The sequence below is a fragment of the Leopardus geoffroyi genome, chromosome A3 (genome assembly GCF_018350155.1).
Source record: "Leopardus geoffroyi isolate Oge1 chromosome A3, O.geoffroyi_Oge1_pat1.0, whole genome shotgun sequence".
Taxonomy (NCBI): domain Eukaryota; kingdom Metazoa; phylum Chordata; class Mammalia; order Carnivora; family Felidae; genus Leopardus; species Leopardus geoffroyi.
The window spans coordinates 36,947,133-36,973,074 of NC_059336.1; positions in this window are offsets into that span (position 1 = coordinate 36,947,133).

Consider the following 25,942-nt stretch of genomic DNA (forward strand, 5'->3'; position numbering starts at 1 on the left):
AGTAATATAACAGCTAATTGCATAGTCAGATACCTATGTTCAAATCCTTCTCTTCTTCCTTTGTGACCTTGGGCCATAGCTTCTGTTTCATCACCTATAACAAATATGGGCATGATGATATTGCTCATAACTCAGGGTTGTTGGAAGGATTAAATGCAATAAAATAATGAAAGCACCTAGTAAAGTAATATAAAGCACGTGACCAGTAAAATGTAGCACATTTACTTTTACAGAAATAGTGTTGTGTAATAGAAAAGACACAGACTTGAGGACAGATGGTCCTAAGTTCAAATCTTGTCATTGTCCTATTCTGGATAGGCCCTACACATTAGTGTTATTATGGTAAAAAGGAAATAATAATAATATATACCTATAGGATTATTGTGAGCATTAGAGGTTTTGATAAAATATCAAGGACATAGAAGCTGCTCAAGTAATGGTTGCTGATAGAATTATTTGCATAGATTATATAGTATTCTTCTGTTCCTTAATAGAAGTAGTATATTGCTCCAAAAGCTCCCCTAATCTTTTTCTGAATTTGCCTGAATTCATCCAGTGGTTCCTGCTAGGCTGAAGGAAACACTTGTGCTGATTATTGGATTATTGAATATTACTAAATGTTTTCTAAATGAGTGGATACATAAATTAATATTCCTCTAACTAGGGATTTTACACAGTGAGACACTGGCAGAAAATATATAAGTGACAGTGAAGCTGATTAGCCCATGGTGGTTATCTTTGTGGTATAGATAGAGAAGCTAAAATCTAAGAAAGTTTAGAGTCATGTTTATATATTTTGTTCTTGCAAATTAGATTTAGATATAAACCCACTGCTTGTCATATTTATTATTTTTTAAATGAAAAAGATAGGATAGGAATACAATACTAAATTTTCCTTGTTGGTATCTGTATCATTTTCTAGGGATTTTGTCAAGGAGAAGATTTAAATTTTCATTTTTAGTAAGATATGGTAATAAATATTTCACTCTAAAACATTTTGCACTGGAAATCTTAAATTTATAAAATGAAGACTGTTTTTCCCATATCAATGTCAAACAACTAAGATTTCTCAACTCCTCTTCTGCTTTCCTTCATTTTTTAGATTATTGCTTTATCAAGTTTTTAATTCAGATCGGTCCTGGAAAGATGGTTTTGCCAGGTGACATATAACTTGTAATTGTGTTGTGTGTGTAATATGCTCTTTTGTATGAAGACTTACATAGGGAATGTTTTTAAAAGAAACATTTAAGATTTATATTGTAGTCTACACCATCTGAAGTATGCCATATAAGGCACATAAGATCATGTGACCACAAAATACTTTTCTTAAAGAGGTATCGTCCTATGGGATGAATATCTTATTAAAAGGACATAGACACAACATGATTGTTTTCTTCCAGTGAGACCTATTTCTCTAAAAAGCCAAGGATGAATTAGCCAATTGCAGAAGCAAACATTCTTGCTTCAAATCTTGACCATGTTAATGTCCTTATGTCTAAATATCCTTTGTCAGTGTACTGAAATTTTGAATTTTATAGTTATAAAGGGTCTGAAAGTAATTCCTCCTATTTGTGAGTTCTTTTAGAATTTTTGAAACCTTGTCACACATTTCATTCTTGTTGAGGAGTCTGGTGAATTACCTTCACATTTCAAGGGATATGGTATTTAGGTAAAAACCTCAAATACAGTGACAAAAACAGTCAACACAAGTGTTTTATTAACCACAGTGGTGCCTAATTCCCCACTTACACAGTTGTTCCCAATGCTTACCCCTACTCTTCCAGCCCCCGGCAAACAGAGCAAATGGCACTCTAGATAGACAATTGGAATCACTTTGACAAGACATATTTAAGGTTGCAATGTAACATAGGGTGTGTTTAGAGCAAAGCCCATTCTTTGCTGTTTTCCTCTTTGTATATAGACTAATTTCTAAAAGTTACTTAATTAGGATACAGCATGAATCGTAGAACAAAATTTTGGTGACTATGTGTGTATCTGACTTTTAATTTACAATATGTACTAGGTACTTGAAAGAAGATATTCTGGATTTCATCCTTAGCTATTTGCATAAATCCTAAGGTTTTTTTTAAATCTCTGTTGTTCTTTAAATACACATGCATAAACTCATACAGGCATCAGGAAAGGGAAGGAAAACAACCTGACAATTTCATGTAATGAAGAACAGATTAAAGCTCACCAATTTGAGATGTTATTATACTTGGGAATTTTCAAAGACAAGAGCCACAGTCTCTAAAGCCTGAAATTGGAGCACCTTATTCAAAAAAAATTTTTTTAATGTTTATTTATTTTTGAGACAGAGGGAGACAACGTGAGTGGGGAAGGGGCACAGAGAGAGGGAGACAGAATCTGAAGCAGGCTCCAGACTCTGAGCTGTCAGCACAGAGCCCAATGCAGGGCTCGAACCCATGAACTGTGAGATCATGACCTGAGCCAAAGTCGGACGTTTGACCAACCGAGCCACCCAGGGACCCCAGAAATTGGAGCACCTTATTGATCTCAAATGAAAATCTTGCTGCACATTTGTATTCTAAAATAAGAAAAATATCTTTAGGGCAAGAAATGAGAATCCTAAATAGGTTGTTGTACATGTGCAAAACTTGATTTTCAACCCAAATTTCACAGTTATAATAGGCAATTTTACTCTTCTCCAACTTAGTGGTATCCACACAGCCAAAAGCCCTTTGAAAATGTGTATCTTGTTTGGTATTTATCTAAAATATTAAATAACATAGCGCTCTTTGACAAATATATTGAATCATATTGTCCTGACTGGTTTGTTGGGAGAAAAATAAAAGTGGAAGAAGTTGGTATTGGGGAGGGAAACTAGTATTCTGTGACAGAATTGGCCTCTAATCTGGCAGAAAAACAAAATAGTTAAAATTTGAGAAGGCACTTTAGGTCTTATAATAATCATCAACTAAAAGAAAGATGAGGTCTAAAAATAGGGATGGATAATTAACAATCTAAAAATAGACTTGGCTAGTCATATGGAAGTCATTACGGTCTAGAGGTTAAAGGGGCTGAGGAGAATAAAAAACAAATCAAATATTATTGCATATTAAATGTACTACCTATAAACATAGTCTGTAAATGCTTAACAGAGTTCAGCTCCATCTAAGATATTTGATACAAGAAAAATATAAAAGCACAAATAATCATTTCCTAATTGATCAAAGAGTTTTTCTTGTGAAGGTGCTTTTGGCTCCAATCCAAAGTGCTCCTTTTGGTTTAAGATATGATGGGGAGTGGGGGAGAGGGGAAAGTAGGTGATGGGCATGGAGGAGGGCACTTGTTGGGATGAGCACTGGTTGTTGTATGGAAACCAATCTGACAATAAATTATATTAAAAAAACAATTAAAAATGAAAATCTTGAGTTTAAGAAAAAAAGATATGCTATTGATATGATGGGGATTCTGTCTTTCATAAGGGGGAAAACATAGTGATTTTTAGGTCACTTGCTATATTTAAAATAAACAGTAATACTTCCAATATAAACAGCATTGCCCTAAGAATAAATAATTATAAAAAAAAAGAGACTGTCAACAGAGATGTAACTAGCTTATGGATCTAGCATATGCTGAAGGGTTCTAATTTATTTTTTTAATTGATTAAAGCGGTCAGTGTGCAATTTTCTGTTTTTGTTGTTACTTTTGGAAAATGGAGGAAATGTTATCACAGGGGAATTATTATCAGGATTGTAGAATTTCTAGGCCTTTTTTTTTTTTTTTTTTTTTTTTTTTTTTTTTTATTACCTCTTACACTTCTGGGTAACACAATTGCCTGGAAGGCAATGGGAGGGATCTTAAATCTGCTTACTATAGTTTTCAGCTTCTGGTTTAAAAAAAATGAATGTGTGAAGGAGTGATTGGAAGCTGACTAAAATTGAAAACAATTTAGTATGCTAAAGTGGAAAGAAGATAGGTGTGCTGTTTGAGGCTGGTCCCAGATAGGAAATCAGACTCTTCCTTGTATCATGTATACAACTTGGTCAAGAGATTTGTCTTTCTGAACCTCATGTGCCATTTCTACAAAATGAAAATAATGGTTTCTTGGTATTTATGTTGAGTATTGTAAGTATTTTGTGAAGAAAAATACGTAAAATCTTCAGGAACCTAGGGCCATGGTACAGAACAATGGCTTAATAGATGACAGTAGATAGTAATAGTGTTGTCTATCAATTTAGTCTCAGTTAACAAACCCTTAGGATGTTGACAAGACAGAGATGGCAAAGTTCAGGGGAGCCTGGGTGGCTCAGTTGGTTGAGCATTCTACTCTTGATTTCTGCTCGAGTCACGATCCTAATCTCGTGGGATCCAGTCCTGGGTTGGGCTCTGCACTGAGTGGATCCTGCTTATGATTCTCTCTCCCTCTGCCCCTCCCCTGCCCTGCATATACATGCACTCTCTCTTTCTCTAAAATTAAAAATAAATTAATTAAAAACAAATTTAAAAAATTTAAAAAAAGAGAGATGGCAAAGTTCACCAAACACCTTGAAGCTTCATAGATAAGGAAAATTATTTCTTTCTAATTTGCAGTTCTGCCATTTAAATTTCAGGAATTTTTCATGATTCTCCCTGCTGGTTTTTAATTATTTTTTGCTTTCTTAAATAAGGGCATTCAATCAAGATGAATTTTTCATCCTATTAATATCAGTGCCCATATAATAATTCTTATCTATGTTTTCTTTTTGTTTTCTATCTTCATCTGCATATGATTTCTTCTGATTCATAAATAAAATAAATGATAAAGCCTAAAGAATTGTACAAATGGGTATATAGAAATCAAGTCTTCATAAAAGATTTTGCTAATTTATTAAGTATTTTTTCCTAGCTAGCTTACCTATTTTGTTACTGTTATCCATAGGATCTTTCCATCAGATTTCTTAAATGGTTGCTATTTGTGAATATGAAAGTATTTCCAGGAATGCCTGAGTGGCTCAGTCGGTTGGGTGTCCAACCTCAGCTCAGGTCATGGTCTCACAGTTCATGGGTTCGATTCCCGCATCGGGCTCTGTGCTGACAGCTCAGAGCCTAGAGCCTGGAGCCTGCTTCGGATTCTGTGTGTATGTGTATGTGTGTCTCTCTCTCTGTCCCTCCCCCCTCACACTCTCTCTCTATCTCTCAAAAATGAATAAATGTTAAACAATTAAAAAAAGAAAGTATTAATTTCCATAAAATGACACTACCTTATTGAATTACCTTTTTAGTTGAATCTTTAAATTTCAGATATTATTTAGTTGGTCAAGTTATCTGAAAAGTGTGATGATTTTTGATTTCAATTTTATGCTGCTAAGTTTTCTCTCATATAATTATATTGGTACTACCTCCAGTAGAATGTTAAACATTTGTGGTGATAATAGACATCATCATATTTTCCCTGACGTTTCTGAGAGTGTCTTTAGTGATTTCCTGTATTACAAGTATGATGTTATCTTCTGGACTGTGATAAAATGCCTTATTAGCCTAGGAAAATGTCCATCTGTTGCAATTTTGTTGTGTATGTTTATCAGAAGATATTTTGGATTTTGGTAAATTTTTAGTGTTTTTCCATTTTTAGAGCTATTAATATATATGATGAATTATATTGTGTTTATTAAAATTAATGACTTTTAAAGATCTGAACTTATAACCATATATACTCACTCATAGTATTTGACATTTGAAAGCTTGTCTTTGTTGAAAGATCTATATACCAAGTCATTTTGGATCCCATTCTTTTTTTCTTTTTTAACGTTTATTTATTTTTGAGACAGAGACAGAGCATGAATGGGGGAGGATCAGAGAGAGGGAGACACAGAATCCGAAACGGGCTCCAGGCTCTGAGCTGTCAGCACAGAGCCTGATGCGGGGCTCGAACTCACAGACCGTGAGATCACGCGAGACCTGAGCCGAAGTCGGCTGCTTAACCCACTGAGCCACCCAGGCGCCCCATGGATCCCATTCTTATTAGGTATAACAAAGTCCTTGTTTAGAAAAAAACAAACTGAAAATTTGAATATTTTATGAACAGAAACACTGTATAACTTACCATATAAAGTGTATGTAGCTTAATAAAACTGATAATTGATCTTTTGTATTTTCTGTTTTTATGTTTTTTTTTATAAACAGTAATGCATTTATGAGATTCAAAAATTTTTTTAATGTTTAGTTTTGAGAGAGAGAGAGAAACAGAGTACAAGTTGGGGAGGGGCAGAGAGAGAGAGGGAGACACAGAATCCAAAGCAGGCTCCAGGCTCAGAGTGTCAGCACAGAGCCCAAGGCGGGGCTCAAAGCCACAAACTGTGAGATCATGACCTGAGCTGAAGTTAGTCGCTTAACCGACTGAGACACCCAGGTGTCCCATATTCAAAAAATTTTTTAATTAAAGATATACAGTCTCACTCCCTCTTGCACCCTTCTTCTTACCTCTCACCCTCCACCTTTCCATGGGTAACCACTGCTTTTAGTTTTTGTACATCTTTCCAGAATATATAGGCATATACTGATAGATATGCATGAAGATCCTTAATATCCCTTCCCCTGTTTACACAGTACATAGAATAGTGTGCATATTTTCTGAACTTTGATTTTTCATTAACTGTATCTTAAGAATCATTCTATCTCAATGGAGATAAAATCTTCTCATTATTTTTTATAGTGACATATTATTCCATTGTATGGTATGTTTTTTACCATTCCCCTATTAGTGGACATTCAGGATGCTTTGAATATTTCTCAATTACAATATTGAAATGAATAGTTTCCAAAAAATCAAAATCTATATTGATAAAACTGACAAACAAGCTTGTTTCTCTACTTTGCAAAAGGAATGGTAAATTGATACAGTCCCTATAGACAGACATTTAGCAATAGCTGTCAAAATTACAAATGTCTCTTCTCCTTAACCCAGCAAATCCACTTCTGGGAAGAGATTTTCCTGTCTGCTTAGGTTTCAGTAGGGCGTGATTTAAAAATTGGGAAGAAATTCCTGATTTGGAAAGTCTTTTATTCTATTTAAAAGGTAATATGTGCTGAAGGCTTTAAAGAAGAGGATGGATACTTTTTAGGAGATCTGTGTAGTAGTCTACCAGCGTTCAAGACCCCTTCAAGCATCATAGTTTGAGTTTTTTGTTCATGCACTATTATCAGAAACAGATTTCTGTCTTAGACCAAATCATTTAGACCTACAAACTTTGCAGTTTTAAGTGCTTTCTGTCTACTCATACTCCGATTATTCCCATTATACTTCTCCCTTCCACCACCTCACTCCTTGGCTTCACTTTGATTTTTTCCCTCAGCAGAAAAGGTCATTGCATTGGCAGAAAATTATCCGGCCTTCTTTTACTTATTTCTTCTACTCCCTTCCCAAATGATCCTCTGTGCTTTGAAAGCTGAATAGATATTTTGCTCTTTTTGGAGTTCCCTTTCTTCACCCTTCTCCATTTTGTAATTTTTAAATGTCATTTATATTAATTTATAATTAATTTTGTCAAATTACATATAACAAGCAAATAGAATAGGTTTCATTATGAAAAGAAACTGCTTCCACTCTTCAAATTAACTCCTCTCCTTATTTTATTCTCCAGAGGAAATCTCTTTTAATATTTCTGTTCAAGTGCTCCTGGTTATGTTCATAATTTTAAATAATGTAGTCCCACCACAAATTCCTAAATTATTTAGTTTATCTATGTTTTTATATGAAAAATGAGTATACGGCTCCTTTATATTTCTCCAACTCTCTGTCCCAATTCTTTTTTAGTTTGATTGATATTTAATCCTTATTTAATTCCATTGAATAACTTCATGTATTTTTAATTTATATACTTAAATCTTTTTCTTCTTCCATCACCATGAATTTCTTTCATTCTCTACATGTAAGATATGCTATTTTTTGTACTCACCCTTTCTGCCTCCTCTTACCATCACTTCTACTTCTTATCTCCTGAAAAATAGTTGTTAAGTTTGATAACATTTATGTTCTGTAACCACAGTCAAGTCTTCTCTGCTTTTTATGTAAGTCGAGTCTCACAGGAGAAATCTAATAACACATGATTATAATGTAATTCTTGTTCATTGTAGAGCCAAGTAATGAGTTATAATTACAGTTCTTTTCTACTAGTACAAGGTCTTAAACATATTTGGAATTGCTATTTGAAGAATGTTTATAGTGCCAAGAGGTAATACAGTCCCACTTCTTATGCTAACTTGGGTGCTCCAAACTATGCTATCTCATGAAAAAATTTGATTTCATATTTGGACCATTACTTTCCTGCTTTTTGTCATCCAGTTATTGGTTGTCTTTTTTTTTCCCCATTGGGAGAATTACACTCCCTGCCACCCAACATCTTTGAAGACTAAAATTAAAACCTATCTTCTTCATGGAGCATGCCCACTGTGATATCACTGAGGCCACCTATCTTGGTACAAAGTATCTCCATGGTTAGGAGCATAAATTTATATATTGATTATGATTAACACTAGATAGTTTTACTTGGACCTATCACTAGTTTTTCAGAATCTTATTTTACATTTTCTGAGGTAGTTACTGTATGATAATGCTCTTGAATAACTTTGCTTTTTCACGTCTTGTACTACCTATTCTTTTTTCCACTCTAATACTTCAACAGTTCAGATTTTCCTATGGACCATAATTTAAATTAGTTGCTAATGCAGCTTCTAAATGGTATCTACATCTTGGATTATTCTGTAGTCATCTTGATTCTATGTACAGGGAAATGGCCCACTAGGAGTATATTAACAGAAATCATTGGTTCAAGGATCTCAAATGGGTTTTCTGTGTCAGTCACAGACACCCCTTCCCCCCCACCCCCATTTAATCTTGTTCATGTCAGACTCTGCCTGATGAAGTTCTCCTTGTTTTCAAAGCCTTTTTCAAGTTTAATTACCTCCAGGGAGTTTCTCTGATCCTTCAACACTAAAACTGTCTCCTTTTCCCATGCCTTCCTTAAGCACTTCCTTAATATCAATTCTTGACTTTTAACAGGAGGTAATTAACAGAGGTCCTTGCATTGCATTCATATTTGTGTGTTATGCTCCATACTAGATGCATCTTCCTTGAGGGAAGGGTGTCCATATTTTATGTACCTCAATGAATCCACCACTGTAGGAACTCCAGAAATATGTTTACTACAAGATTGAATCTATAAAATGAAATTAGTCATTCTCACTCTTGCTTACTTCACAGGAGCATGGACCTACCTTATTTGGAGGAAGGACTGCACAAATATATGGAGCTATTCTAAGATGTAGTTTGGTGTTATTTTTTTCATGAGCAGATGAGTGACCAAGAACAATGTTCAGGATACATTTGAAAGAAAGAAATAGATGGAGTTGCAGCCCAATTGAACATCCCCACTTTTAGTGGAACAAGATGTGGGATGTTTCATTTTTGCCTGGGGGAAATTAAGACAAATGAAAGGGCAGACTAAAAAAAAGTCAAAATACATTTTATAGCCATGTATAAATTCAAACATGAAAGCATTTAGTCATTCATATTACAGATTGAAAAGTCTTCCTGGCCTGGCATTAGAGAAGAGATTGTATGTCTTAATTATCTTATGGGCCTTATTAAAATTGCAAGCTTGTTCCTTTCTGCTATGTGTACTGAGAACCACTTTTCACAGCTCAATAAATAATAATGGCATAATCATCAAGAGATAGGCACTTAGAAGTTTCAGGAGAAATATCCCATGGGGGGGGGTATTTATATATGGGAATAGGAATTTTCCCTCCCCTACTAACATGGCTTGGCTATATGAGCATTTAATATCTTTTAGGGAGTTGGGGAAGTTCAAATGTTGGCATTGCAGCTACATACTTGCAATAATGGAAATGAGAATAGGAATATCTATAATGATTTTATAATGCCAAGCTGTACTGGAATTGAAGGGAACACTAAGGTGGTTAAATAAGCAGCCTGATGGTGTGGGGAAGATAGCAATGAGCAAATAGTTCCATCACAGTCTCAATTTCAGATCAGCACAGATTTAGTATTAGCATATCAGATGAGGATCATCTAGACCAGTTACTTTATTTTGTAGATAAAGTAATGAAGGGTTGAGGAAATGAATTTGTTCCCTGTACTGTTTTATCACCCCATATTTACACAATTTATACTTGTGAAAAGTAGGCTTCATACACCAGATGTGCCCTTATCTTGAATAACAGAAGAGTTTTATAAATTGATAATTCATTAAATGTTTTTCTAATCCCAGTTTCTTTGTAAAACAAACAAATAACCCATTATGCCATTTCTTTTAATCTCAGGGATGGTAAGAATAAAATGACAACATTAAAGAGCTATGTTTTTAATATTTCTTAGAAACTGGTATAAAATCAGGGACCTTTAATGTAGCAACCAAAGCAACCCTCACCCTCCAAAAGGGTCTGTGAATAGGGCTCAAGGGATCTATATATTGCGAGGGGGAAATTACATCTTATTCTTTGTAAGTTCTATTCAAAATTGAGCATTTCTTTCAGTAATGAATGTGAACAACAAACCACAATACTAGGATATGGATTATTGTCATATTGCATGAGAGTTATTAATAAGATTTTAGAACCTCATATTATGTTCTTCACTACTTTGAAAATACAGCAGCTAATAGACCCATTTAACAGTCACATATTAATTCATTAACAAAAAAAAAACTGTGTTTTACTACATCACAAATATTTTTTTAATTACATTCATATAATTCGTTTCCTTTGTATTCCTATTTTATCTAATACTTTTAAAGACATTATTTTTAGGGGAGACCATTGACTTCACCAGATTGCCAAAAGACTGGTGGTGCAAAAGGGATTGTAAGTGCCTACACTAAAGAATACATTCAAATGTTTAGATTTTGTTTAGATGGTAACTCTTATTTCTTCCCATCTGTGTAGTTTTGAATTAAGAATGAATTGAGAATGAATTAAGAATGAATTAAGAATGTTTTCTTCTTAATTCAAGCTACCTTGCTTACTAACATTGGTTTTCTATGCCAGTCCCCATTAGAAAGAGATTAAGCTTGAGTTTCTTGCAGGAATTTTTATTGCCACTTCTAAAATGAGCAGAATGTTGTATTCTCCAATGGAAATATCATTATTTTATAGAATAAATGTAATATCTTATCAAAATGGACTTCAATATGGGATTTTAAAGCATCTAATTTAATACTTGAGTTATTCCCAGGCTTCATCAATTATTGAAACAAGATCTGATTAAGCAAAGAGATCAAACAACACTACTCTGGAAGGAGTCATGCAAAGACATACACATTTTTTTCACTTTATTCCTAAATACATTAAGTAATTTATAGTTGTTAATGAACCAGGCATAAATTATACAGCAAAGCTACTTAAAACTTTATGTTGTTTGGGGTTAGAATGTTTCTTTTCTTGATTTAAAACAATGAATGAGACTGAGGAATTGTTTACTAAAGAGAATTAGGACTTAATCTTAGTAAATAATATCTAGGATGTTATGAATTAAACATGTAAGATGACTCAATCTCTCAAATACCAATTCTGCAATAGGTAGAATTTTTAACAACTTGCATAGTTTTATTTATACCTTTCTAGATATCAAATGTTGGAGCCTGGGAAATAGGGGCCAGATGGCACAAGTCAAACTGAAATGTGCAAATCAAGCAACACTTAATACACTACTCACTTTTTACTCCCATTGTGAATGCAGGTTGGGGGGTCTTAGAAAATTTTTCCTGGGGCAATCCTCTGGAAAGGCAAGGTGTAGCTGTCAGGTCTTCAGTTCTTTACATTTCAGTTTACAAATAACCTCCAGTGCTTTTTCTCATCTTTAGTCACTTGGTCTTCTAAATATGTGGTAGCTGTGACACAGTAGTGGCAAAATGATCACACATCATTACATAGTGCACATGTGATTATTTATGCCTTCTCAGCCACAGTGCAAGTTACAAGCAATTATTTTTCATCTCCTTGATGTAATTACCCTGTAATCTACAGGGACATGTAATTGCATGGACGGCTTCTGCACTGAATTACGCAGCTCTCAGGGACTACATGAGACCCTGGGAGCCTTTTACCAGCTAGCAGCTGGGCGGTCTCTTTGTGTAAACCTGGTGGCCTGAATATAAGGGCTATGCTGGAGGGAGATTTGCAACCCAGATGTGATGTGGGGCCACCAAGTAAACTGCCTAAGGGCTGCAGAGCCTGTGTGTTTGATATCCAACCTCAACAAATGGCATCTTGATTTTCCATCTTCAGATTATGAAATGTCTGTGGTAGAAAAGGAAGCTCATATGAAAGCAAATATTTTCTTGGTCAAAAATTTCTTTAGGATTCAGGGATTTTTTATTCACCATTGTCACACTTCATATACCTAATAAATGTGTGATGCTTTAAAACTTGCCCGGCTTTATAGTAATATATGTGCTCAAAGAACATGATGAGTTGCTTTAGCATGATAAAATACAAATAAGTATTACGTATATTATCCAAGAGACAGGAAATAAAGGCTTCCTTTCCTATCCTTTCTCCTTTTCCTTTTCCTTTTCCTTCTCCTTTTCCCTTTCCTTTTCCCTTTCCTTTCCTTTCCTTTCCCTTCCCTTCCCTTCCCTTCCCTTCCCTTCCCTTCCCTTGTCTTCCCTTCCCTTCCCTTCCCTTCCCTTCTCTTCCCTTCTCCTTTCCCTTCTCTTCTTTCACAAGGCACAAATGTGAAAGAACATTAAATAATCCGATGATGTGGTTGGTAATTTACTACTATTTCTAGTGTGCTCATCTAGAACAGAACAATTTTTAATCATTTAGCTATTTATTTATCAGGGTGACTTTTAAGACAGTTTCTGAGAGGCCAGAGTTTGTCCAAATGGGAGTCAGGGAAATTCTCAAAGGAGCAATTCTAGAGATTTGATGATCTGATCCTCTGGAAATAAAGCAAGAATTATATAAGGGAGAATCATTTATTCCTGTCTCATTGGCTGACTTCCTACTAGGAGAGTTGAGATTTCCATTGGCTTTACCACTTGGCTTGGTGATATATCCAGGTTACTCTAATATGTGTGAATAAATGCATGTTACATGTTTCTTGTGGGTGCCCATTTTTTCACTTAATGCCAGAATTCTTGTAAAGTCAAATGAATTTGTTTGGAAAAGGAGAGTCTTTAACCAGGTAAAAGGTTTGTGGGAGAAGTTTAGGGAATCAGAGCTAAAGCAATGATAATCACTCTGAATCCAAAAGCAAAAAGGCAGACTCCTTGATTGATTAGCCTTTATTGAAATTTTCAAGTAAGTATAGTTATATAATTCATTACTAGATATTTCAAATGGATGTGAATTCTGGAGATATTTTATAGTTTTTGAAGAATTTTAAAATAGCCTTGACCAAGATAAAGCTGTTTTGAAAATTTGTCTCTTGAATGGATCTCCTTCACCCCCAGCTATATTAAGATAAATTGACATATAACATTGTGTAAGTTGAAGGTGTACAATGTGATGATTTGAAACATGGATATATTTATTGCTAAATGGTTACCATAATAAGGTTAGTTAACACCTAATTACTATTCATTTTTGTTGTGGTGTTGATAACATTTAGTATCTACTCTCGCAGCAACTTTCAAGGATACAATATAGTGTTGTTAACTACAGTCACCCTGCTGTATATTAGAGCCTTGCAACTTATTCATCTTCAAACTGAAGTTTATGCCTTCTGACCAACATCTACACATTTCCCCCACCCCATGGCAACCACCATCTACTCTCTCTTTCTATCATCTTAGGTTTTTGAGGTTCCACATAGAAGTGAGATCATGCAGTATTTGTCTTTCCTTATCGGACTTATTTCACTTAGCATAATGCCCTCAAAGTTCACCCATGTTGCAAATAGCAGGATTTCCTTTATTATTATTAGTAGTAGTAGTAGTAGTAGTATTAATGAGGAATAATTACCTATCACCTACTACATTCTTTCTATCTATTGAATGGGTCTTTATTCAGCAAATGGGGTGGACTTTTTTTCAGTATTATTTATATATGTTAACATTTTCATAATCTGTTAATCTGCATTATACTATAGTGTTATGATTTATTTATTTAGGAATGAACATACATAGGTAGATATGTACATAGAGGGATGGATGAATAGACAGACATAAAAATAGAGTGAAATTCCTTTATTGGCTTTCAGTATAGAACATTTATAGGGGAAACTCTTCTAAACCATCTACCTCAAAAAAATTCTCTGAAATAACTTAAGATTTAATGTATACCCTAGTATTGAGATACTTCGATGGTTACTGTTAGCCATCACAAATAGTTTTAAACCTGCTATTGGCATTCATTACCTTATAAACCTTTAATTTCTTGTGTAATGGTTTCCTTAACCCTAGAGTCACGTGCTAGTAAGTCATGTATTTTGATGATTGCAAACTGGATTTGTTTCACTTCAGGCTTTCCTTCATCATAGTGGCAACACTTGTGGAATAATGGCTATAGTTACGTTTTTTGCCTGTGGAAATGTTGCTTTGTCTCCCTCTAATCCAGATGCTAACTTCTCCTTAAGTTGCCATGGATTTTTGACTTTGTGAAATACTTTGAGATTTCAGATGTTTTGTTTAATGTCACCACCAAATTCAGGGACTGCCAGTGAAAGAAGGAAGAGATTCAGATGAATCTGCTTGTGGTTTCTTGTGGTGTATAAAGGTCAGTGTTCAAAGGGCAACCCCCTACCATGGGGAATGCAAGTACTTGCTAACTAGAAGAGGCAAAGCTTTCCCTATGTGAATACCATTAAGGAGTGAGCTAAACGGGTTATTTTTTTCCCCTAAAATTGTATTATTTAGTAACTATATCGCTATTGTAATTTGTGGAATTTATTGGAGTTTTCAACAGAAAAAGATGTTTTAAATATTTGCCTGTTAACTGATGCCAAAAATCATAGCTTCACAGCCCTTATACTATAACAAGCAATTGATTTGCTTGCCTGCCACAAGCACATTCCTAATTCTATTCTACTCCTAATTCTATTAAACCCTCTAAACTATAGGAACTGGAATTATAATATATATTATATCCTAAATATTCTAAATTTGTGAGACTTCCCCCCATTTTGCTCCTAGAGTTGGATTTCATATTACTTTCTAAGGGCTTTAATTCATGTGTATAATTTGGTTAAATTAACCCAAACCAAAGTGATATTCAAACAAAATTGAAGGCATCCTAAACAGTCAACAAAAGACAGGGCCTATATTGATTAAGCTGTCTAGTGGGAGGGAGCATGGCCCAGTGAGAGAAGAGCTTATGGTGTAGAGTTCTGTTGCCCATTATGAGAGCTAGTAGGCACCTATGACTATTGAGCACTTGAGATGTGGTGAATCCAAACTGAGATGTGCTTTAAATGTCCAATACACATTTATTTTGAAGATTTAGTATAAATACAAGAATTTAAACTATCTCATTAATAGTTTTTAAAATACTGTTAGAATGATAATATTTTGGATATAGGCTAAATAAAGAATTATATTAAAGGTAATTTCACCTGTTACTACTTTTTTGTAATATGGCTACTGGAAATTTTTAAATCACATGTCACTCATACTATATTTCTGTTGGACAGTGCTCATCTAAAGGCTAAATAGCTTTATTGGAAGTCCTTGATTCTCTTGCCAGCACATTTTGGCTCCGGATGAGACATATACTCATAAAAGTCCTCAGTTTCTTAATCTGTGAAATGGGGATAATAACACTTCCCACTTACTGACGTCATAGGGAAGTAGCTATAAGGATTAACAACCCAGAGCTTGTAAAATGCTGAATTCTTTGGATCTTCAAGAGTGAAACTAAATTAAAAAAAAAAAATTTCCCTGGGGACCGGACTATATGAATAAAAACAAATAGAATGCATGGGAAAACACCCACACACCCACATAGCTTTGGCCCACTTTTCCCTTTGGTGGATTTATAGTGGCTACAAATGGCAGGAAAAGAAAAAAAAGAGAATCATGTGCCAAAAAATGCCAAATGCACTGCTGTCAGGCTTGGCTGAGCTTTGTGTAGCCTAAGTATCTATAACTCTAGAAATGTTCATACCAGGCTAGTAAATTGTTTTAGTCTTTATTTATTTATTTTGAGAGAAAATGATCAGGGGAGGGGGAGAGAGAGAGGGAGTGAAAGAATCCCAAACAGGCTCCGCGTTGTTGGCATGGAGCCTGATGTGAGGCTCAGTCTCAGGAACTGTGAGATCATGACCTGAGACAAAATCAAGAGTTGGACACTTAACCGACTGAGCCACCAGGTGCCCCCAGGCTGGTAATTGTTGAGGCTGTGGGAACATGGAGCATGATGATTCATTATATATTGTTTTTCCTTTTGTATATTGAAATTGTTCACAATAAGAATGTTCTAAATAAGTAACTAATGACCATCCCACCCTATCCTATCCCCCTTTTTATTTTCTTTATGTCCTTTGTGCTTTATATGGAATAGTTGTGTGTTGATGGTTTGCTTCACAATAAATTTCACATATGCAGTCATTCTGCAACACCAATATTTTCGCCCTGAGTTCAAGGTTAGATCAAGCCTTTCTTATCTCCCATGATTCCGGAGCAAAAAGATCCCAAAACAAGCATAAGTAAATGATCCAGGATGAGTAAATGAAAAGCTCATCCTAATTCCTGCTCCCTAACTATTTAATGTTTTCATAGTTTATGGTTTACTTCTCTTAATGTCTCCTTCTCTCAGTGGAATCCAAGGTTTTTAACCCCCACTCCCAATTTCAGAACTGATGATATGGATGTGAGGCATACTTGTTTTTAAGCACCAAGGAGCTTTATGTTGCCAAGATGGACCCAGGTTCTTCCTGAAACACAGGAAGCATGAGTATTTTCATCCTCTGAAGAAGCAGCCTTCTGACCTGCTGGAGCCAGTGCAGTCATGCTGAGTGGTCTATGTTTTCCTCTTCCTTTGCTTTGTACAACAGGGAAGTCTTGTTTGAAGTCTAAATATGAGGATGCTGTAACACTGGCATGCCAGAGTTTGAATTTATATCCGCAATTGTCACATCCGTTATTGAGTGCTACACACTTGCACCATTATAATAGGCTTTTTGGGGGGAACAAATCGATGTCAGCAATTATATTTGTGGATCCATTTCAGGTATATAGCTGAAATATCCTTCAAAGGATGACAGCATCAGTCAAGGAGTAGAGGAGGATATTGCCTCTGTGTGTGTGTGTGTGTGAGAGAGAGAGAGGGTGCGTGTAAGAGAGAGTATGTATTTGATATGGTATTAGAATAATAGCTTAAAATCATACAGTTAGGTGGCAATAATGAGAAACTCTAGCCTAGAGTTCTAAGAAAACTCAAGAGTTAAACTCAAGAGTTGTTGTTATGTATATTGTCTTTCAGTATGTAAGTAACCATTACTCCCATTTTACAAATGAACACTATAAAGTCAGGAGAAGTTAAATAACTTGATTAAGCCATGCAGGTTAATGGGCATAGGGATAGTGGAGGAAAACTGAATTTGTCTTAGTGATAAACTATTAGTCATTTAGGGAGATTAAGTAGAGTAGTAATTTTAAATGGAGAAGGGCAGCTTTTGATTGAACCTATCCCTTGTCTAACTTTTTAAAAGAATGAGAGTATCTTAGTGAAATTAAAATAGAACAATTGTATCACTGAATGGGAAAAACTTTGAGACTTTACCAATCTGCCACTGGCATCTTGGAGCTGTGGTGGCCTGGAGGCCCAAGATATGAGCAAGGACACTTGAGGGATCAACCATGGGTATCAGTCTGGTATCAGCCTGGTTGCTCTGCCTGGTGGAGCAACATGAAGGAAAGCTGAGTCGAGTGAGAGTTGTACCAGGAAGACTAGATTTGGGCCAGTGTCAGTGTCAAGGAAAACCACAGTGCCCATGAAGTAGAGTGACATCAAGAGCTCCAGAATGCCACATCAGATAAGCAGCAGAGCCAGGGTGAACAGACATGTGTGAGTATATGTGACATTCTATGTGGGTGGATGGCCTGCTTGCAGGGGGCCAGAGGAGCTACCTTAGAATCTGTGTGATAATCAACAATTATATCTGTTTGTGGTGAGTGAAAAAAAAAAACATGATATATATATACAAGGTTGGAGAGTAGCAAAGAGAACACAGATACATCAGTCTACTTGTGGGGAGGGAGGGGTTCAGGGTTTCAAGGATACTTTTATAGATGAATGTGTGCCTGTTTCTTTTGTACCAGGAGCAGAACCTGAAACAAGGATTTGGGTGCAAGTTGGGTTTTTGGGAGTAGGACCCATGAAGCATTAATGAGGGTAGGCAAGACAGAGAAGGGGGAAAGCCACTGTCAGGGTAGCTTAACAAGGGTTCCCCTATGGGCAGTGGGCTTGGTTCCATTAGGACTTCCTGAGAAATACAATGCTTTCCAAAATGGTCCACTTGAGATACAGGAAACTGGAGCACTTATACCATTGGCTTCTGTCTCCATTGGTAGAGACCTTCCTCCAGGGACTATGATGCTCATGGGAGCCAGAATAGCAAAATCTCCAGGGCAGAGAACTAAAAGATGCCTTCTGGCATACTTGAAGTGGGACAATGTAGGATGAGGTAGAATGAGCTTACTTGGAAGTCTCCCTTCAAATTCACCTGCCATAGGTGGTAAGCCAAGAGGTAGAATTATGAAACACTAGAGGTATTTCCTATAGAATGTGGTAGATACTATGATATTTTAGGTTGATAAAATAATGAAAATGCAAACAGACATAAAGAAAAGAGTTTACAAATGTCCAATGATATAAAATATCAAGGTTGATTTTAGAAACTTAAGTCGTCTGTGATGTTGGATCACAGAATAAGAAGTGGTGAATCAAGATAAAGCTGGATATAATAAGCAGAAGACAAATCATGAAGATCCAAGAGTCATTCTGTAGAGTTTAAGTTTTACCTTTCTAGAGCAGAGAGTCTATGTGAATAGTGTCCAAAGTGGAGTTTCTGACTTATATATTTTTTATCTTAAAAAATAAAGAAATTGAACTTGACAACTATTTAATATATGCCTGTATTATAACACCTGAATTCAGTCTGGGTAACATAAAATCAAATGCTACACGTAATCTTGGAGGAAGCTTGTAGAAGGTATGGGAGCCTAACAGAGCAATGTGGTGGTCAGTGACATCCTCTCTTGTTTATTCTTAGTCTATTTTAATATACGATTAGTTAAGTACACTGGGTTGGGTGTAATCATGGATTTAATTATTGGGTTTTCATTGAACTTCTCCTAATAAAGTGAACAGGTACATTGAAAAGGATTCATGAAAGGAACCATCACATTCAAGATAATACCAGTTTAGCAATGATAAGAAAACAGCAGTGCCAGTAGCACTGACTTCTGTCCTACTCTTAGAATGTTTGCTTCATCCATCCTGTCATGAGATTATAAACAGTGAAATAATCAAGTATGGCAAGAAGTAGATATCCACCCCCCCAAAAAAAGCCAAAAAATAGAAATAATCAAGAAGGCTATTTGAAATATGGACTTAAAGCTACTATTATTAAAAATATAGCTCATGCCATACCTTTAGTGGGCACTGTTTCTTTAGCTATTCATAATATGAAATAATTTTAGGTAGCAAGCTATTTGGAAATAGTGTGTTATTTTATATTTCTTTCATATTTCTATTTATTGACTTCATTTTACCATACCTATGATATATTAGTATGGTGGTATATGTATATAATTTATCAGCAAATGAATATACATATGTATGTACATGTATACACACATATATACATACATACATATGCATGTGTTGTTGATACTTGCCGAAGTTTTTTTCCCCTCTCATTAACAAATTCTGATACAAGGACTGGGAAGGTAGTTTGTGTGGGAGATGATTTCAGGTAAAACACATGAAAGAGAGAGAGGAAGTGAAACAGGGAAGAGAGAAATGCTGATAAATGGTGTGGGCAAGGTGGATAGCTAGTGCTCAATCCCGTTGGGGTATGTCTAAATAACCATGTGAGTGTACCTCAGAATTGCTCACTGAGAACTAGAACTGTTGGAATACTTCTCACTGACTCATGTCCCTCATTTGTTGAAGTTTACCCATGGAAGGCATTTAATTACTAGCTTATCCAAACTGCTTCTAAATGTACCTATGCAAGATCCCTCTATCCAGGGATAGAGGGACTTGGGGAAAGTCCTCATGGAGTGAGATGAGGCCATAGTGCCTGTGGTAGGAACTTGTGTCAGCATGCTGGGTACTAGCTTCCAAGTCACAGGTAGAAACAGAGTTGGGCCAAATGGTGTGAGGCATGGCATCAACAGCATCAGTTATAATCTCCATCAAGAATATTTGAAGATCAATATTCTAGGTGAAGAACATACTGTGGAAGAGACATATGAGAGATCGAAGTATTCAGAATTGGTGTTTAGAAAGTTCTCTTGAACAGCAGTATGATGACAGGTGTTTTGGAGCAATAGAAGATAGAAGACATGGAGAACTTTTAGGAAAATGTGATAATCCAAGTGAACAGTGGGATGGATAGAGGGGCAAAACCTAGAGGTATGTATGTGTCAAAGTGTAAAAAGGTCCTGGTAGCTGATTTGATGTTGGAGGGTAGAAAAATAAAAACATAGGATGATCTTCTGATTTTGACTTGGGTTGCTTAGTTGATACTGGCAAGGAAGAATGGAAGAGACAGGAGGTGGGGCTATAAAATGGGCCCAGTTTGAACAGTTTCAGTGGGATATGTCAGAAGGCTACCTAGGAATATACTGCTATTAGAGAGTTAGATAGAGGGGTTTGGGATCCAAGAGCGAGTTCCCACCTTTTAAAAATTAGGGATTTGGGTTTCTGTGACTTCTAAGATCCTTTTCAATCCAATAATCTATAATCCTTACTCTACATTACCATTGCCTTTCATAGTAGATTCAATCATCTAGGAGTTAGGCCTAGAGAAAGCACCCATTGGGATGATCACTGTTGTTTCTTAAATGAAAATATTTCAACACGTTTACAGGATGTTCGAACCTATATAATTGAAAAACAGCAGTTTCAGCTACAGCACATCAAAGATAAATGTATCTTCTTTCAAATATTGGAGTCTGATACAAATGAGAAGTATTTTACTCTTATTTAAATTTTGTTAATGGATCCATAAATTGATGATTCTTTGTTACCTTTGATAGTGCTATATGCAGTATAAACTCTTTTCAAACTTTAATATGTACAAAAAATTAAGTGGAGATCTTACTGCAATTTAGGATCTGATTCAGTGGGTCTGGGGTGGGTCCTGATATTCTTCATTTCTAATAAGCTCTCAGGTGAAGCTAATGCTCCTGGTTTGTAGGTTTACACGTAAAAAAAAAAATAGAAGAGAAAATGGGACATTCACGAATGGGAATGTGAATGGGACATTCAGTCAGATTTTGTTTGGATAGAAGCCCAATTGCCTCGTTTTGGGCAATGCATTTTCCTGAATCCATTTTTTCTTGCTGTACAATGAAGCAATCATCACCAGCTGCCATAGACCTTACTGAGTAAATCATTGCGCTGTGTGCATCTGGAAGATCAGAGAGAGGTTCACAGGAAATAACAAAGTGGATATATGAATGTATGGAACAGGGTGATAAAAGAAAAGATGGGAATTCTAAGACAGAAGAAGTAGAAACAGATGGGTGATGTGTTAAAGAAAATGAGCAAAATAAAATGGAACTTTTTATTTATTTAATTTTGGAAAATACTTAGGAGGGTCTTTTTTCCTGTGAAAACTGAAAGGGAAAGAGAAAAGATGGAAGAATTGGGGAGCAAGCAAATGGCAACTGCCCAAGAAAGCCAAATCCTGTTATGCTGTCTATTGATTTCCTGAAGGCAATTTTTAGCAAACACTAATGTATATAAGATTCAACTGCCCTGTTTGTTAAAATGCAGATTACTCAACCTTATCTTTAGAGATTTTATATGTAGTTCACTGGGATGGGTCAAGATGTATGCATTTTAAATAGAACCTTAAATATGTGTTAATTTGGAACCATAGTTTGAGAAGCACTGCTAAGACCCCAGGAGAAAGAGAAGACATTGTAGAATATTCTAAAGCCAAGAAAATGTAGTAGAATTAGTGAAAAATGCTTTCAGAATTGTAAGTTTAAAAGTGCTTCCAGTGGGGCACCTGGGTGGCCCAGCCGGTTAAGCATCCAACTTATGCTCAGGTCATGATCTTGTGGTTTGTGGGTTCGAGCCCCACATTCGGCTCTGTGCTAACAGCTCAAAGCCTGAGCCTGCTTCAGATTCTGTGTCTCTCTCTCCCTGTGCCCCTCCCACACTCATGCTTTGTCTCTCTCTTTCTCTCTCAAAAATAAATAAAAATATTAAAAATAAGTGCTTCCAGGAAAGGACCTAGTTACTACTATTAGATTTAACCCAAAGGCATTCTTGGAGAAGTTTAGGGTGGTGTCTTTCAAATTTAATGTGCACACAAATCAGCTAGTTTGCTAAAATTCAGATTCTGACTCAGAAAGTCTATGGTAGGGCCTCAGAATCAGCATTTCTCACAAGCTCCCAGGTGACACTGATGTTGCTGGCCTTTGAACCACACTGTGGGTAATGAGGATTTAGTGGATGGGATCAAAGAAGTCTATTAGTTCTGGCCATTTAAAATTTACTTGGAAAAAATAAAGTAATGCTGGCTGGAATTTGCATACATAACATTAAACAGACATTGGTAAGGAATACTTGTTTATCAACTTTACCATGGAATTGTTGCTAAGAATGACAAGAGACAGGGCTAAAGAGTAACTGAATGATCAAAGTTAGTGTGGATGGTTATGGAATATAGAAGGGTAATGTGCAGCCATGGCTGGTCAGGGGAAGGTGTGGCAGGGTAATTCCTGACAACTGAGCAGAGTTATTGTAAAAGCATTAGACAGACACATCCTCCATGCCTTCTTCTCTGGCAATCCCTGTTTCTGGGCTAGCTGCCACAGATCAGTAAAATGTGGTAATATTGGGTAAGGAGCAATGTAAATCTCCAGTGTCTCCTAGCTGAGATGGAGACGAAGAAGGCTCTAGAGGTCTGTGGAGTCAGAAGAGAGCAAGCAGTTAATTAGGCACTATGTTCCTGATGGAACCAATGGAACCCTCATTCAGTTTCTTGCTTAGGAAAGGAGGAGCCCATGGAAAGAGTTAGTTTTCTCTAAGAAAGCGCTTTAAGAGAAAGCAGGCAAAGAAATGAAACCAAGAGAAATCAGTTTTCTTTCTTGATAGCTTGGCCCTTTGTGAGATGTGAACAAAATAAGTACCCAGAGGTGATGTAGGGAAGAGGGTACATGGGTAAGAGCCATTGAGAAAGACAATCAATAAACAAAACTGAAGAAAACCCAAGAAGAAAACAGAGGGAAATAAACTCAACACTAAATAAAAAATTAAAGCACCTTGATTGTGGTGATGGTATCACTGATGTATCCATATGTCATCAATTGTATACATTAAGTAAGTGCAGTTTTGTATCTCAAATATACCTCAATAATGCTTTGAACAAACAGAAGAATTAAAGAACCAAAGAGAAAATTGGGGCTATGATGTTCAAGTGATTCACAGATCCACAAAACTGGCAAATAAGGAAATACCCTTCAGTTCGCTACATGCTGGAATACAGTTGAGAAAAGGTGTGAGGTCAGTTTTGATCAAGAAGTTCATTGAGATTAATAGAGGCTTCCAGTTATGGAATGAATAAGTCATGAGAGGAAAAGGCACAGAATAAGGAATATAGTCAATGATATTGTAATAGTGTTGTATGTATAACTACCGATAGTAGCTACACTGTGGTGAGCACAGCATAATGTACGGAGAAGTTGAATCACCCTGCTGTACACCGGAAATTAATACTATGTGTCAACTGTACTCAAATAAAAAATAAGTTCATTAAGATTGTCAAAGTAGAAATAATTTAGAACAGGAACATAAGAACTCATTATTTATATCCAAATAAACACAACAAAATATTTCATACAAAATATGAGAAGTCAGTGTGGAACTGGCTACTTAAAATATTTGAATTAAAAGTTGAGGATGTCCCCTTATTAAGGAAAGTAATCATCACCATTATGTCCTTTGTCAGGGTGTAAGAATCCTTTGCTGGTTATTTGTTGGGTTTCTTTCAAATCTTTGTTCTGCACTCAGGAATATGCTTATGTGAAAATATAAACAGCTGAAGTTCCTCAAGAAAATTGCTCCCTTCCAAATATGCATATTGGTGTCAACATTTTTTCTTACTCATCTATGCTGAAATCTTTCTGAAATCTTGTAAATAATGGATGCCCCAAAACAAATGCTATGCTGCTTGGTGGGAATGCAAACTGGTGCAGCCGCTCTGGAAAACAGTGGAGGTACCTCAAAAAATTAAAAATAGAACTACCCTATGACCCAGCAATAGCACTGCTAAGGAATCTACCCAAATGATACAGGAGTGCTGATACATAGGGGCACATGTATCCCAATGTTTATAGCAGCACTTTCAACAATAGCCAAATTATGGAAAGAGCCTAAATGTCCATCAACTGACGAATGGTTTATATATACAATGGAATACTACTTGGCAATGAGAAAGAATGAAATCTGGCCATTTGCAGCAACATGCATGGAACTGGAGGATATTATGCTAAGTGAAATAAGCCAGGCAGAGAAAGACAGATATCATGTTTTCACTCACATGTGGACAGAAGACCATGGGGGAGGGGAAGGGGGAAAAAAAAAGTTACAGAGAGGAAGGGAAGCAAACCATAAGAGACTCTTAAGGACTGAGAACAAACTAAGGGTAGATGGGGGGTGGGGGAGAGGGGAAAGTGGATGATGGGCAGGGAGGAGGGCACTTGTTGGGATGAGCACTGGCTGTTGTATGGAAACCAATCTGACAATAAACTATATTTAAAAAATTAAATTAAACAAAAATAATTGCTATGAATTGAATCCTGATACACTAGGCAAGAGTTTTATAATCAACATTTCAACGTAATACCTGAAGCAGATTATTTTTTTTAAAAACATACAGTAAACTGGGGTACCTGGGTGGCTCAGTCGGTTGAGTGTCCAACTTCAGCTCGGGTCATGATCTCACAGCTCATGAGTTCAAGCCCCGCGTCAGGCTCTTTGCTGACAGCTTGGAGACTGGAGCCTGCTTCGGATTCTGTGTCTCCCTCTGTCTCTGCCCCTAACCCACTCGCATTCTGTCTCTGTCTCTCTAAAAAATAAATTAACATTAAAAAATTTAAAGAAAAACATAAAGTAAACTTAAAAGTATTTTTTAAACAGTGATAAGTTTTAACGATAGCTTTCTAAGCAAAATTGAATACACCTTTTGTCCACATTTTAAGACATTTATTTCTATGTCTACTGTATAACTTAAAATTATTTCTCATTGTTTGTCTTGAAAGTGCAATTTCTTTTCAGTTTGAGTTATCATTAACTTATTAATAAGTGACATGTATTTTATTTTATTTTATTTTAATTAAAAAAAATTTTTTTTCAACGTTTATTTATTTTTGGGACAGAGAGAGACAGAGCATGAACGGGGGAGGGGCAGAGAGAGAGGGAAACACAGAATCGGTAACAGGCTCCAGGCTCTGAGCCATCAGCCCAGAGACCGACGCGGGGCTCGAACTCACGGACTGCGAGATCGTGACCTGGCTGAAGCCGGACGCTTAACCGACTGCGCCACCCAGGCGCCCCAAGTGACACGTATTTTAATATGATACTTCTAGGAAGTTTTTTCTTTTTAATTAGAACAATGATGAGAAAATTTGAATTACTTACGTGTGTGTGTGTGTGTGTGTGTGTGTGTGTGCATTTTCTTTTCCTGTGGGAACATGAAGTATGTTTAAATGATCCCAAGGTTGGGATGTTTGAAAAAACTGAGGCTTTTAAAAATTTATTTGAATTACTCTTGTGGAAAATTACCTCA